Genomic DNA, 14302 nt, shown 5'->3' with positions numbered 1-14302 from the left:
ACAGGATAAACCCAAGGAGAAACACGCCAAGCCACATAGTAATCAAACTGGCAAAAATTAAAGACAAAGAAAAATTATTGAAAGCAGTAAGGGAAAAATGACAAATAACATACAAGGGAACTCCAATAAGGTTAACAGCTGATTTCTCAGCAGAAACTCTACAAGCCAGAAGGGAGTGGCATGATATACTTAAAGTGATGAAAGGGAAGAACCTACAACCAAGATTATTCTACCCGGCAAGGATCTCATTCAGATTCGACGGAGAAATCAAAAGCTTTACAGACAAGCAAAAGCTAAGAGAATTCAGCACCACCAAACCAGTTCTACAACAAATGCTAAAGGAACTTCTCTAAGTGGGAAACACAAGAGAAGAAAAAGGACCTACAAAACAAACCCAAAACAATTAAGAAAATGGTCATAGGAACATATATCGATAATTACCTTAAACGTGAATGGATTAAATGCTCCAACCAAAAGACACAGGCTTGCTGAATGGATACAAAAACAAGATCCATCTATATGCTGTCTACAAGAGACCCACTTCAGACCTAAGGACACATACAGACTGAAAGTGTGGGGATGGAAAAAGATATTCCATGCAAATGGAAATCAAAAGAAAGCTGGACTAGCAATACTCATATCAGATAAAATGGACTTTAAAGAATGTTACAAGAGACAAGGAAGGACACTACATAATGATCAAGGGATCAATCCAAGAAGAAGATATAACAATTATAAATATATATGCACACAACACAGGAGCACCTCAACACATAAGGCAACTGCTAACAGCTATAAAAGAGAAAATTGATGGTAACACAGTAATAGTGGGGGACTTTAACACCTCATTTACACCAATGGACAGATCATCCAAAATGAAAATAAATAAGGAAACAGAAGCTTTAAATGACACAATAGACCAGATAGATTTAACTGATGTTCATAGGACATTCCATCCAGAAACAGCAGATTACACTTTCTTCTCAAGTGCGCACGGAACATTCTCCAGGATAGATCACATCTTGGGTCACAAATCAAGCCACAATAAATTTAAGAAAATTGAAATCATATCAAGCATCTTTTCTGACCACAACGCTATCAGATTAGAAATGAATTACAGGGAAAAAAACGTAAAAAACACAAAAACATGGAGGCTAAACAATACGTTACTAAATAACCAAGAGATCACTGAAGAAATCAAAGAGGAAATAAAAAAATACCTAGAGACAAATGACAATGAAAATACGATGATCCAAAACCTATGGGATGCAGCAAAAGCAGTTCTAAGAGAGAAATTTATAGCTATAGAAACCTACCTCAAGAAACAAGAAAAATCTCAAATAAACAATCTAACCTTACACCTAAAGAACTAGATAAAGAAGAACAAACAAAACCCAAACTTAGCAGAAGGAAAGAAATCATGAAGATCAGAGCAGAAATAAATGAAACAGAAACAAAGAAAACAATAGCAAGGATCAATAAAACTAAAAGCTGGTTCTTTGAGAAGATAAACAAAATTGATAAACCATTAGCCAGACTCATCAAGAAAAAGAGGGAGAGGACTCAAATCAATAAAATTGTAAATGAAAAAGGAGAATTTACAACAGACACTGCAGAAATACAAAGCATCCTAAGAGACTACTACAAGCAACTCTATGCCAATAAAATGGACAACCTGGAAGAAATGGACAAATTCTTAGAAAGGTATAACCTTCCAAGACGGAACCAGGAAGAAATGGAAAATATGAACAGACCAATCACAAGTCATGAAATTGAAACTGTGATTAAAAATCTTCCAACAAACAAAAGTCCAGGACCAGATGGCTTCACAGGTGAATTTTATCAAACATTTAGAGAAGAGCTAAGACTCATCCTTCTCAAACTCTTCCAAAAAACTGCGGAGGAAGGAACACTCCCAAACTCATTCTATGAGGCCACCATCACCCTGATACCAAAACCAGACAAAGACACTACAAAAAAAGAAAATTACAGACCAATATCACTGATGAGTATAGATGCAAAAATCCTCAACAAAATACTAGCGAACAGAATCTAACAACACATTAAAAGGATCATATATACCATGATCAAGTGAGATTTATCCCAGGGATGCAAGGATTCTTCAATATAAGCAAATCAATCAATGTGATACACCATTTTAACAAACTGAAGAAGAAAAACCATATGATCATCTCAATAGTTGCAGAAAAAGCTTTTGACAAAATTCAACACCCATTTATGATAAAAACTCTCCAGAAAGTGGGCATAGAGGGAACCTACCTCAACGTAATAAAGGCCATATACAACAAACGCACAGCAAACAACATTCTCAATGGTGAAAAACTGAAAGCATTTCCTCTAAGATCAGGAACAAGACAAGGATGTCCACTCTCACCACTATTATTCAACATAGTTTTGGAAGTCCTAGCCATGGCAATCAGAGAAGAAAAAGAAATAAAAGGAATACAAATTGGAAAAGAAGAAGTAAAACTGCCATTGTTTGCAGATGACATGATACTATACATAGAGAATCCTAAAGATGCCACCAGAAAACTACTAGAGCTAATCAATGAATTTGGTAAAGTTGCAGGATACAAAATTAATGTACAGAAATCTCTTGCATTCCTATACGCTAATGATGAAAAATCTGAAAGAGAAATTAAGGAAACACTCCCATTTACCAAAAAGAATAAAATACCTAGGAAGAAACCTACCTAGTGAGACAAAAGACCAGAAAACTATAAGACACTGATGAAAGAAATTAAAGATGATACCAACAGATGGAGAGATATACCATGTTCTTGGATTGGAAGAATCAATATTGTGAACATGACTATACTACCCAAAGCAATCTACAGATTCAATGCAATCCCTATCAAATTACCAATGGCATTTTTAATGGAACTAGAACCAAAAATCTTAAAATCTGTATGGAGACACAAAAGACCCCGAATAGCCAAAGCAGTCTTGAGGGAAAAAAATGGAGCTGGAGGAATCAGACTCCCTGACTTCAGACTATACTACAAAGCTACAGTAATCAAGATAATATGGTACTGGCACAAAAACAGAAACATAGATCAATGGAACAAGACAGAAAGCCCAGAGATAAACCCACGCACCTATGGTCAACTAATCTATGACAAAGGAGGCAAGGACACACAATGGAGAAAAGACATTCTCTTCAATAAGTGGTGCTGGGAAAACTGGACAGGTACATGTAAAAGAATGAAATTAGAACACTCCCTAACACCATACACAAAAATAAACTCAAAATGGATTAGAGACCTAAATGTAAGACCAGACTCTATAAAACTCTTAGAGGAAAACATAGGAAGAACACTCTTTGATATAGATCACAGCAAGATCTTTTTTGATCCACCTCCTAGAGTAATGGAAATAAAAACAAAAGTAAACAAATGGGACCTAATAAAACTTAACAGCTTTTGCACAGCAAAGGAAACCATAAACAAGACGAAAAGACAACCCTCAATATGGGAGAAAATATTTGCAAACGAAATCAACGGACAAAGGATTAATCTCCAAAATATATAAACAGCTCATGCAGCTCAATATTAAAGAGACAAACAACCCAATCCAAAAATGGGCAGAAGACCTAAATAGACATTTCTCCAAAGAAGATATACAGATAGCCAAGAAGCACATGAAAAGCTGCTCAACATCACTAATTATTAGAGAAATGCAAATCAAAACTACGAGGTATCACCTCACACCAGTTGGAATGGGCATCATCAGAAAATCTACAAACAACAAATCCTGGAGAGGGTGTGGAGAAAAGGGAACCCACTTGCACTGTTGGTGGGAATGTAAATTGATACAGCCACTATGGAGAACAGTATGGAGGTTCCTTAAAAAACTGAAAGTTGAATTACCATATGATCCAGCAATCCCACTCCTGGGCATATAGCCAGAGAAAACCATAATTCAAAAAGACACATGCACCCCAATGTTCACTGCAGCACTATTTACAATAGCCAGGTCATGGAAGCAACCTAAATGCCCATCAACAGATGAATGGATAAAGAAGATGTGGTACATATATACAATGGAATATTACTCAGCCATAAAAAAGAACGATATTCGGTCATTTGTTGAGACGAGGATGGATCTGGAGACTGTCATACAGAGTGAAGTCAGAAAGAGAAAAACAAATATCGTATATTAACGCATATATGTGGAACCTAGAAAAATAGTACAGATGAACCGGTTTGCAGGGCAGAAATTGAGATACAGATGTAGAGAACTAACAAGGGGGGAAAGAGGTGGGGGGGTGGGGGTGGGGCGGTGATGAATTGGGCGATTGGGATTGACATGTACACACTGATGTGTATAAAACTGTTGAGGACCTGCTGTATAAAAAAATAAATAAAATCAAATTAAAATAAAAAAAAGTTTTGGCCCCAAAGTAGTTTTTCAGCTTCATTTTACTGAATTACCATCCCAAACCACATAAATAGCCTATAGCCACAAACTATTACTAATTACATTCATAGACATTGATCTTTCATGCTCTCAGGTATATAATTCCCTTTCCACTCCTACTTTTCTTCAAGACCCATATAAAACTGCACTCCCTTAGGGGTCATTCCACCTAAACATCCCTTCACTTTATTTCACTTGTCTGATGACAGTTCTTTGTACCTTAGTATTCACTACACCAGTGAGTCTCAATAACAGGTGATTTTACTCCCCAGGGGACTTTTGCCAATATCTGGAGACATTTTTAATTGTCACAACTGGGGAGAGGGAGTGCTTCTGGAATCTAATGGGTAAAGGCCAGGGATGCTTCAAAATATCTAATAATACACTGCACAAATCCACACAATAAATTATCCTACCTAAAATGTCAACACTGTCATGTTTTCGAAACTTTGCATTGCATTATTGTATGATATATTTATTTGCAAGTCCGTATCCCTGTTGAACTGAAAAAACAGGAGAGATTAAATCGTACTCATTTCTGTATCCCAACACAGTATCTAGCAAATAGCAGTCAAAAATGTATAATAAATAGATGTGTCATCACTGAACCTATTTTGATAAGTACAGTGCCTAGAATGCAGCACTCAAAAGATACATGATAAGTACATGTGTTATGACAATCTTATTTTGATACTAAAGCTATGTAGATAATGGTTATACTGGTAGTCTTTAAATTCAAATTCCATCAATCACTGTTTTGATTTGGTGTTTTCATAGTACATACCGACAGATCATAAATTATAACCTATGTATCTCAAAGTGTTAAACTGAAATTGATTTCTATATTAAGCTTAAACCAAATATGAGTAAACCAAAGAGCTTAATGACTATGCTTCAAAAGGATTTAACAAAGAACACTTTTTCAAAAAAAAAAATGTTATAATCTCATATCACAATGCCACTTGAATGAGATAAAGTAGAATAATAGATACTAAAATTTGGGATACCATTTCACCTAATATTAATCCAATATAATTCATGTTAAAAAAAAACAGAATGGTGGTGTACCTTAATATATTAATTGTCAAAAACAATTAGACAGTTTTTGTATTATTTAATAAACATGTCGTACGTCAAAAGCAGAACCATTATACTGTTAATGACTGGATTTACCACCTCAAAGATAATCATAAAACGCATTTTCGATGTTTGCTTACTGTATCTATTTCACCATTCCTCCCCTAATATATTCCATGCCATCTCCAGGAAGGTTGAAAGAAAATGTGCATTTACAAGGCTCTTAAATTAACCAGATGTCTTGTTAAATTTAGTTCTTTAGAGTAGACAGACTGTAAAATGTTAGGAGACTAAGTCTTCAACTTAAATTTTTGAGAGAATGATACATTATTAATACATCTACATTTCAAATCTGATAAATAAAAATGAAAGTTCTTTATTTGATTCCTATTTAAAGTTCTCAAAACATTTAACTTCCAACATAGGTTCATTCTTGTTGACTGAAAAAAACAATTGCAAAAAAATCACATTTGGTCTTCCTTAAAGACACAAAATCTAATTCACTTCTGATACTGAAACTACTAAATGCAGAAAGAAAACAAAAAACAAATTTTAAAAAGCCCACCACCCTTATCATTTATTTGATTATCAAATAATAAACAACACGTATTTCACATGTATTCAACCAGAGAAAGAAAAAAATTCATTTGGTAACAATGCATTATTTAGGATTTTGGTATAACATCATTTACTACAGTAATAAACTCTCTTGTGAAACTTATTCTTCTAATTTATCAAATTATCTAATACATATTACAAAAACAAAATTCGTGGATCAATATTTTTGTTTTCCCCTAAAACCATGCTATTCTTGAAGGCAGTGGACCTCTCCAACCAGTTTACCATACATTTGTATGCATATGCATAATCAGTTCAATCAAAATGCCACATAAACAAAGAAATATCCAAATTCTATACTTTCTATTGCTAGCATTCAAGTTTCTCTACTACAGAACATTTCTTTCCTAAATAGAAAATTTTCCCATCTTTTCCTTAAAATCTTTTTACTCTTGATTTAAGTTTTATGGCATTATTTCATAGAACTGAACTTTCACACATAATACACAAAAATATTTTGTCAGTATCTAAACTAAAGATAAAAGGATCTTTTCATTACGGTATTTTCAAATTACTTGTGCTTTTCTGGGTAATGGAAAAATTATCATCAGTAACAAGCACATATGTCAAAGTAAAGAATCTGAGAGTGAGCACATTATACTGCGCCCCCAGGACTCAAAACCCTTGAATTGTAAGAAACAAAACCAACTGAAATACCGTACTCCAATAATGTGATGTTCCCTATAAAAAACATCACAATCATCATCTACCATTTACACAGCATGAGCTTCCTTAACCGCAGTATATTAAATACTGTAACACATACTATACAGAGTGCAACAGTGAAGAGTAAAGTTTCCTTATCAAGTACCATTATAGGTTAATAAGTAGTTTTAGTCTTTACAATCAAAAATATGGATGCTTTTGGCAAAGAGACAAGTTTTCCAATTTTGAGTGACACTAAATTCCCAAGTGTAAAAAAGGAAAAACCTTGACCTTGTTTAGTAATGCTGTTCATCAACTTTTTCTAAAACCTTTCTCTGCTTCAGTGGAAACAAACTGGAAAAAATCAGTCCAAAATACAAACTAGAGACTCGTAACTACCACCATAAGTGAACTAAAAAAAAAATCAACCAAAATATAAGGATATCATTAGATGTAATGCACTGAAGCACACTGAAATTTTTTAAAAATACTTAATAGGGCGGCGCAGTGGTTGAGAGTCCGCCTGCCGATGCAGGAGACACGGGTTCATGCCCCAGTCTGGGAAGATCCCACATGCCGCGGAGCGGCTCGACCCGTGAGCCGTGGCCGCTGAGCCTGCGCGTCCGGAGCCTGTGCTCCGCAACAGGAGAGGCCACAACAGTGAGAGGCCCGCGTACCGCAAAAAAACAAACAAACAAATAAACAAACATATATATAGTGCAATTAATAGTTTAAAATTAAATCTATATATGACTCAAATAAAAATAAAAGATATTTTCTTATTATGCTCCAAATAAAGTTTTTTTTTTAAAATAAATCCTGCAATTCATGAGAAATTGCCCTCACATACATAAGACGTGACATTAGAGCATGTGATAACATGCTCCCCAATATAAAAACCTCAGAAGTTATCATCATACCCAAAACTGCTGGTATCCTGCCCAGGACCTATCAGTACCCCAACAAGCTTTGAGACCTAGGAACGGTAAATATGTGCAACATAACTAACAAATAGACTAGAGACTAGAATCAGGAGAGATTGAAAGGAGAATTGTTGAAAGAAAAAGAAAAAACAAGCATATTCATACTTCAGAAATATGCAATTAGAAGTAAAAAGCATGAGTTCAAAAAGAAACTTCAAAAAAATTTATCTGTGAACCCAGAACACATAAAAATAAAGCCAAAAAAAGTTTCCCATTACAATGCTCACCCTTACTTACACAACACACTCTGGTATTACCCATTATTTTTTATTTAAAAAAATTGGTGTTGTGACCCAGTAAATTGAACTGACAAGTCACTAATGGGTCACAACCTGAAGTTTGAAAAGCACTGGCTTAGAGGAACTGACAACCACAGGAAGATCCTTGCTTTCCTCTGAATATCTGGTTTGAGAAAACTATTTAGGAAGTGGAAAAAGTGAGAAGACAGAATTCCTCCAGGGCAGGGACCAAACCTTATTGGCATGTAATCATCACTTAACATTTGCTGAATTAATATATTGTGGAATATAAAGCACTTTCAAGATGAGACATACCTACAAAACATACCTAAAAAAAACGCTTAGGAGAGCATGAGTACTTTGGATTCCCTCAAAGCCAGGGATGGTGAAAAGAGTTCCAGGAAGTAGAAGTATGATAGCAAAAGACTTAAATAAACAAATGAAGTACCAAAGAGGAAGGAAATTTTGTTCTTTAGGACAGGTTTTACATCCAGCAAAGGAAAAAGAAAATCTCTTATAGAACTACATAGTAGTCCATTTCAGGTACAAAAAAGTTTGTAAGCTATTCTTGGTTAGAAATTCGAACCATTTCTTTAAAAAATATACGTTGAGCTCCAAATGTATAAATCCAACTTCAAATCAAAATTATGGAATGTAATTCATTCTTAAATATTAGACTCACTATTTTCATTTGTAAACATTTATTAAGTGGCTAATATGTGACAGCCAACAACTTATTGGGTGCTTACTATGTATCAAACAATACATTAGGTACTTAACAAGGGTTATCCCATTTAAACCTAGCAACCTTATAAAGTAGGCATTATTTTCATTTTATAGACAGGGAAAGTGAGGCTTAAAAATGTTATATAAAGAAGTTACACAGCTCATAAATGGTAAAATTAAGATATATTAAGTGACAGTTGTATTATTGGTGGCTGCAGACCCGAATATTTTGTTCCATTCCAGTATCTGTTGATGTTTTTCTTAGAAACTAAACTTTGCATGTCTTTCTAAATGAAGTAATTCATCTACTTCTGAATCTGCACAACATAATCATATTGAATAATTTTATCAAAAAGAAAATTCAGCCCCTTCTCAGCTTTAAAGATAAGTTAGAGGCCAATTAAATGTAGTTATGCTTTTATAACAATGTCACTGCTACTGGCATTTTTAACAGGCTATATATTAATTATGCAAAGTACCTAGTAACCTGTACTTTTATTAACTTTATTTACATGCCACATAAATTTTTTATATTGTGAAAAACCTTTCCACCTTTTATGGGCCGCTTAATTTTGTCACTAGTTAAGAAAATGCAGCCTTAAACTGTATTTCAGAACAAAAAGTCTGCTTCTAGCACAAACAGAAGAGACTGATACAGAAATAATTGTTACCAAATGTTAAAAGAACATCCCAATTGAAAGTAATTGTTTCTAGCCCCTCCACACAACATTTAAATTCATGTGGATTTTTTAAAAAGGTATGAAACACTTTAATGATATTAAATATCAATTTTTATCATTAAAATTAAAATATTTTAATCCAATATAATGGAATGAATAGAGGTTTGTATCTTTTACACTTACATTTTTAGAATTTGAAATCTTGAAGAATATAAAAAAATAATCCAGCCATGAACAAGTACAGAAACCTAAAGGCAGACGAACATACGTTGGCACTCTGCTTAATGGAACAATCTCAATTTTATGCAAGACTTAACTACAGAATTGACACTTTTTAGAAGAGATGCATTCATATATGATCCTGAACTGAATAGCAGCCCTTACCTTATACATAGAAAAAAGCTCCTAATTTCTAAAAGGTTAAATCAGTATGAGTACAATTATTACAACAGACTACTGATAACCAAAAAGATATACAGAGGAGAAATAAAATGATTTTACTATACAGAGCAGTCAAATGAAAAACAAAGAATTTATTAATTTGAATAACAGATTAATCTCAAATCTAATTTCAATGCCAACAGTTGGCCCCCTAGATAACTTCTGGATTTACTAAGTATTCATATCTACTAAGTACCAGCAAATTCTTAAAATAAATTACACTTTTTATGGTTAGTTAAGAGTATTCAGTCCTAGTATTCTGTAAGTAATCAGTTTCTTTCTTACTACTGGGATGGCATCACAGCATGGGACCAAATATCATGTATATACCTTGATGTAAAGAAAACTTGTTTTATATTAACATGGTCAGTTAACTGCCACATCTACAGTTCTCCCAAAATATATATTACAGAAAATACAATAATTATTTTCTATTCAATTCACTCATACTTTTGGTCCTGTATATTGCTGTATTTCTTTAAAACCTCTCAGTTTAAATCTGTTTGAGAAACTATCCTTTAATTTGGAAGGAAATTTAGTTACTGTCAAGATAATCCTACACTATACAAAGCCTTTAAACCCAATTGATTCTTAGAAATTCTTCCATCTATAAAACATGAGAATTATAACCAAATTAACAAATCAGGTATCAGAATGCCAAAAATTAAGTCACTAAGAGGGAATTCAGAGAATCAGTTGTGAAAGAACAGGAAGTGATGTACACTGCCATTTTGTAGATAACTAGAAACCCAAGAGGTACCATATAATCTGGAATCAATTAACTCAGACTAACAGCTCTTAGTTTCTCTTTCTGACAGGGGCATCAGAACTCACCTGCAATAACCCGCAGACAGTTTTTCCTTAATAATGAATTTATCTAATTGGTCATGAACATAGTTTTACCACCTTTAACCGAATTCCTACCAACTACTGAAAAGGGTTTCTTCATAGTTGTTCTAAAGAGTACCTCTTAGTTCTAGTATGCTGATATATAGCAAGTAGTTTACCTATATCCAGTGTACATCCTTAAGTTTTGTAGCCCTTATTGATAAATCCCCTCTGCCTTCACCTTTCGAAGACAAAAACAGTCACTTTTTACTGAGCAGTATGCTTGGGTTTATACATGCTAGTATATATGAATTAATTACCAACAAGCCATAACACAGGAATTAGACTTTACCTCACAATTTGCCAAAGAGGGGAAAACTACACACCACAACATGCAGCTTTGTGCCATGAAATAAAGATTCAAATGAGAAGTGCTGTTTAAGTTAAAATGAGTTCAGATAAAAATCAAAAGAGAATAAAGTAAGGAGAATTCCATTTGCTGAGGAAAAACAATAAAAACTGATTTAACATACCATTAATGTGTCTCCCTATATTAAAATCATGAAATAAGATGACAGAAACTAAATTAATGCTTAACACCACTACTACTAACATCTTTAAATACCTGTCTTAAAACAGGTTTCAAAATACAACAAACACCAAAAAAGCTCTGATGGACAATGTAATATGCAGATGGCATTTGGAAGTATTTAAAAACAAGTCACCCACTAAGTAAAGCTTAAACACCAAATACAACTTGCTAGTAAAACGTCAAGACAAGATCTCTGTAGTTAGTTTAGTCACCTTCATCACTTTGTATAAAAGTTATTTAATTATATGAATATTCATGTACGGAACATTTTGAAATCACTTCATCAGTAACTCTAAATACTTAAAGAAAAAAGTATCAACTGTAGATTTCAAGACTACTCTTTGGTCACAAGAACTTGGCAACACACTTCCAGAATGTTAATTTTTTTTAAATTTATTTCTACTCTACTGAACAAAACCAACAAGTACTACTGTAAACCAGATAAGATGATTTGTTTTAAACAAATATGACATGAAGCAAAAGAAGTGGAAAAACGACTTACTGACTACAGAATACAGATCCTATCACAATATCATTAGGCAAATTAATCTTTATTAATTTTTATTACATTAAGAAACAAGGCATTTTCAACAGAAAGGTTTGTAACCTAATCATTTTCGGAAAATTCCGATTTCAATGCATACAAAATAGTATTAACCCTAAAAATTCACAGCTCAGGGAGAAGGAATGTCCATCAGACAGCCTGTCTGTGTACAATAATCTTTAATAATTCTTCAAGAACTACAAAAGTCATAGGAAGAAAAAAAAAGAGGGAAATGAGGGAGTACAAAATTATTTTATTTTAATCCTAACGAAAACCCAATATGCTCACACACAAAAAAAGTCAACCCAGTGTTTTGAAAAGAGAGAGACATCAAAACTGTTCTAACATGGCAGGGTCTCTCTTGAGAGGCCGTAGCCCCCCCAACAGTAACAGACATACTTCCCAGGGACAGATCTCAGGGGAAGAGTATTAAACCAGTACCGTTATCGATTTAAAACCAAAGGAAAAGGGGTAACCTTTCTAAGGGAAGCGCCATTACTTCCCTCTCTTGCTCCCCCTCCCTTCAGTGTATACACGGGCCTGTGTATGAAGAAACTGCCTTGGACTTCTGCAGCACTGCAGTAGACTAAAGAATGGGGAAGGGTTGAGGGAAAGAAACGCTTCCATCATCCCTAGAGAAGAGGGGTACAGATTTCCCGAGCAAGGAGGGAGGGTGGGAATCCACCCAGTAGACTACCCAGAGCGGTCTCCCTTCCCAAGAATTCACAGACACTACAAAGGAGGAGAGGGAGGAGCAGAGGAATCAGAAGGGAAAGGGACCTCGCGCCTTTAAATCGGGGTGCACATCAACCCAGTCTCCCTAGGAGGGCCACACCTTCCTCGAGACATCCTCTTCTACCACCCCTTCCGGTAACCCTCAGGAAAGAGGAATGTAATTGCTCTTGCCCCTCAAAACGGGAGGGCGCCCAGCTCACCAGCTTCTTCACCCCACCCACAGAATCACAGACCCTCCTTGTCTCCCTCCCCCACCCCACCCCCACATCCCTTCTTCCGCGCAGCGGCCAAAGTGGGCCGAATTTCCCCGCCCCCTCCATGTCTCCCTTTCCCAAGGCAGAGGTGCCCTTACCCTTTCGCCGACAGGTCTGGGGCGGAGCAGGCAGCCACAGCCCCCTGCAGCGCTTGGGTAGCCGCTACGCTGGAGGGCGAGGAGTGAGGAGGAGGAGGGGGCCAGGCGACAGACCGCCGCCCCCCCCCCCGGAGCCCCAGCAAGCCGCCCAGCCCAAGCTCTGCGACAAGGGGCGGGGGGGGGGGGGGCGAAGGGACTACCGGGGTCGAGGAGGCGCCCTCAGCGCTTGGACTCAGCTAAGATGGCGCGGGGAAGTGCCGGGAGCAGCCGCCGCCGCCTCGGGGGAACCGGCCCGGGCCTCGGCCGCCTCCCGTCCTCACACAGCCGAGGCCCTCTCGGTCCCCCGCCGCGGCCCCTCGGCGGGCGGGCCCACGCACAGACCTCAGCCACCACCACCCCTGGGAAGGGGGCGCTCACAAAGGGAAGAGAGGCCCCGGGCCGGCCGGCCGGCGGGGCGGGGTCCCCAGGGGCTGGAGGCCTCAGAGGTTCGCGGGTGCCTCGCGCTCTCGGCCCGCGAAGGGCGCAGGCAAGCAGGACCCCTCCTCTCTCCTTAGGCAGGCGGCGGTACCGACTCACTCTCTTTGCCACCCTCCCTCTCTCTCTCTCCGAGCCCTGAAGCCACAGAGCCCGGCCGCTGCCCAGATTCCCCCCCCTTCCCAGACACCACTCCCCTCCTCCCGACAGTCATCCCAGTCTCCAATCTCGCGAGATTTCCCGCCTGACAGGCTCGACCCTGCGCGAGGCAAGACTGCGTACGCGTGCACGCCCTCACGGGAGCGCGCGAGTGCTTACACTGGGCGGAGTCTCCAGAATGGCCCAGAGTTCCGTCCTGTCTCCAGTCCGGCCTCGCTCACCTGGCGGAGCCGTTCTGCCACGTGGGCGTCAGGTACATTCATTTCACCCTGAAATCTAAGAAAGAAGCGTCAGGTGCATTCATTTCACCCTGAAATCTAAGAAAGAAGAGCTTATCTGCTCTTCTCCTTTGCTTTTCCCACTCCCAAAATATCCGTCCCCCCCAGAAAACCCTGCGAATGAGAAGCTTGCCCTGACATGTTGAATAGCCCCCTTCTTACACACCTTATTTCAATCCCTCCGTGGAATTCAGAGGTAAGCTGGTCAGCGTAATCAGTATGTAACTGAGTTTTTCAGATTCTAAACGTTTATAATAATTTTTGGAACTGTAACAAGAGTTGGAAATACAGAGCTAAACCATCCTATAGTTAGCGATGGTAGGAAAGGGACAAATTCTTGAAAAGTTTTTGTGGATTGAGTAGGTTGAGTAACAAGTGCAGTAAACAAACTAAAGAGTTCTAAGGGAAGAGGTAGTGCTTCTCATTTTTTTAAATGAAAAACATTTTTTTAGGGGAAAACCCCTCCAGTGGGCCACAAAGAGAAATTTTAT

At 37.3% G+C, this 14302-nt stretch overlaps 1 protein-coding gene across 1 annotated transcript in view; it reads right to left on the bottom strand.

The window, feature by feature from the left end:
* Window positions 1-13000, bottom strand: part of TAOK1 (TAO kinase 1) — a 149000-nt gene extending 136000 nt beyond the window's left edge. The window contains exon 1 of the mRNA XM_030861930.2: window positions 12901-13000. The gene's annotated coding sequence lies outside the window, so the exon portion shown is untranslated. The remainder of the gene's footprint in view (window positions 1-12900) is intronic.
* Between the last annotated feature and the right edge of the window lie 1302 nt (window positions 13001-14302).

The sequence above is a fragment of the Globicephala melas genome, chromosome 20 (genome assembly GCF_963455315.2).
Source record: "Globicephala melas chromosome 20, mGloMel1.2, whole genome shotgun sequence".
Lineage (NCBI taxonomy): Eukaryota > Metazoa > Chordata > Mammalia > Artiodactyla > Delphinidae > Globicephala > Globicephala melas.
Note: the sequence above shows the minus strand (reverse complement) of the source record. Positions and strands in the feature narration are given on the sequence as shown.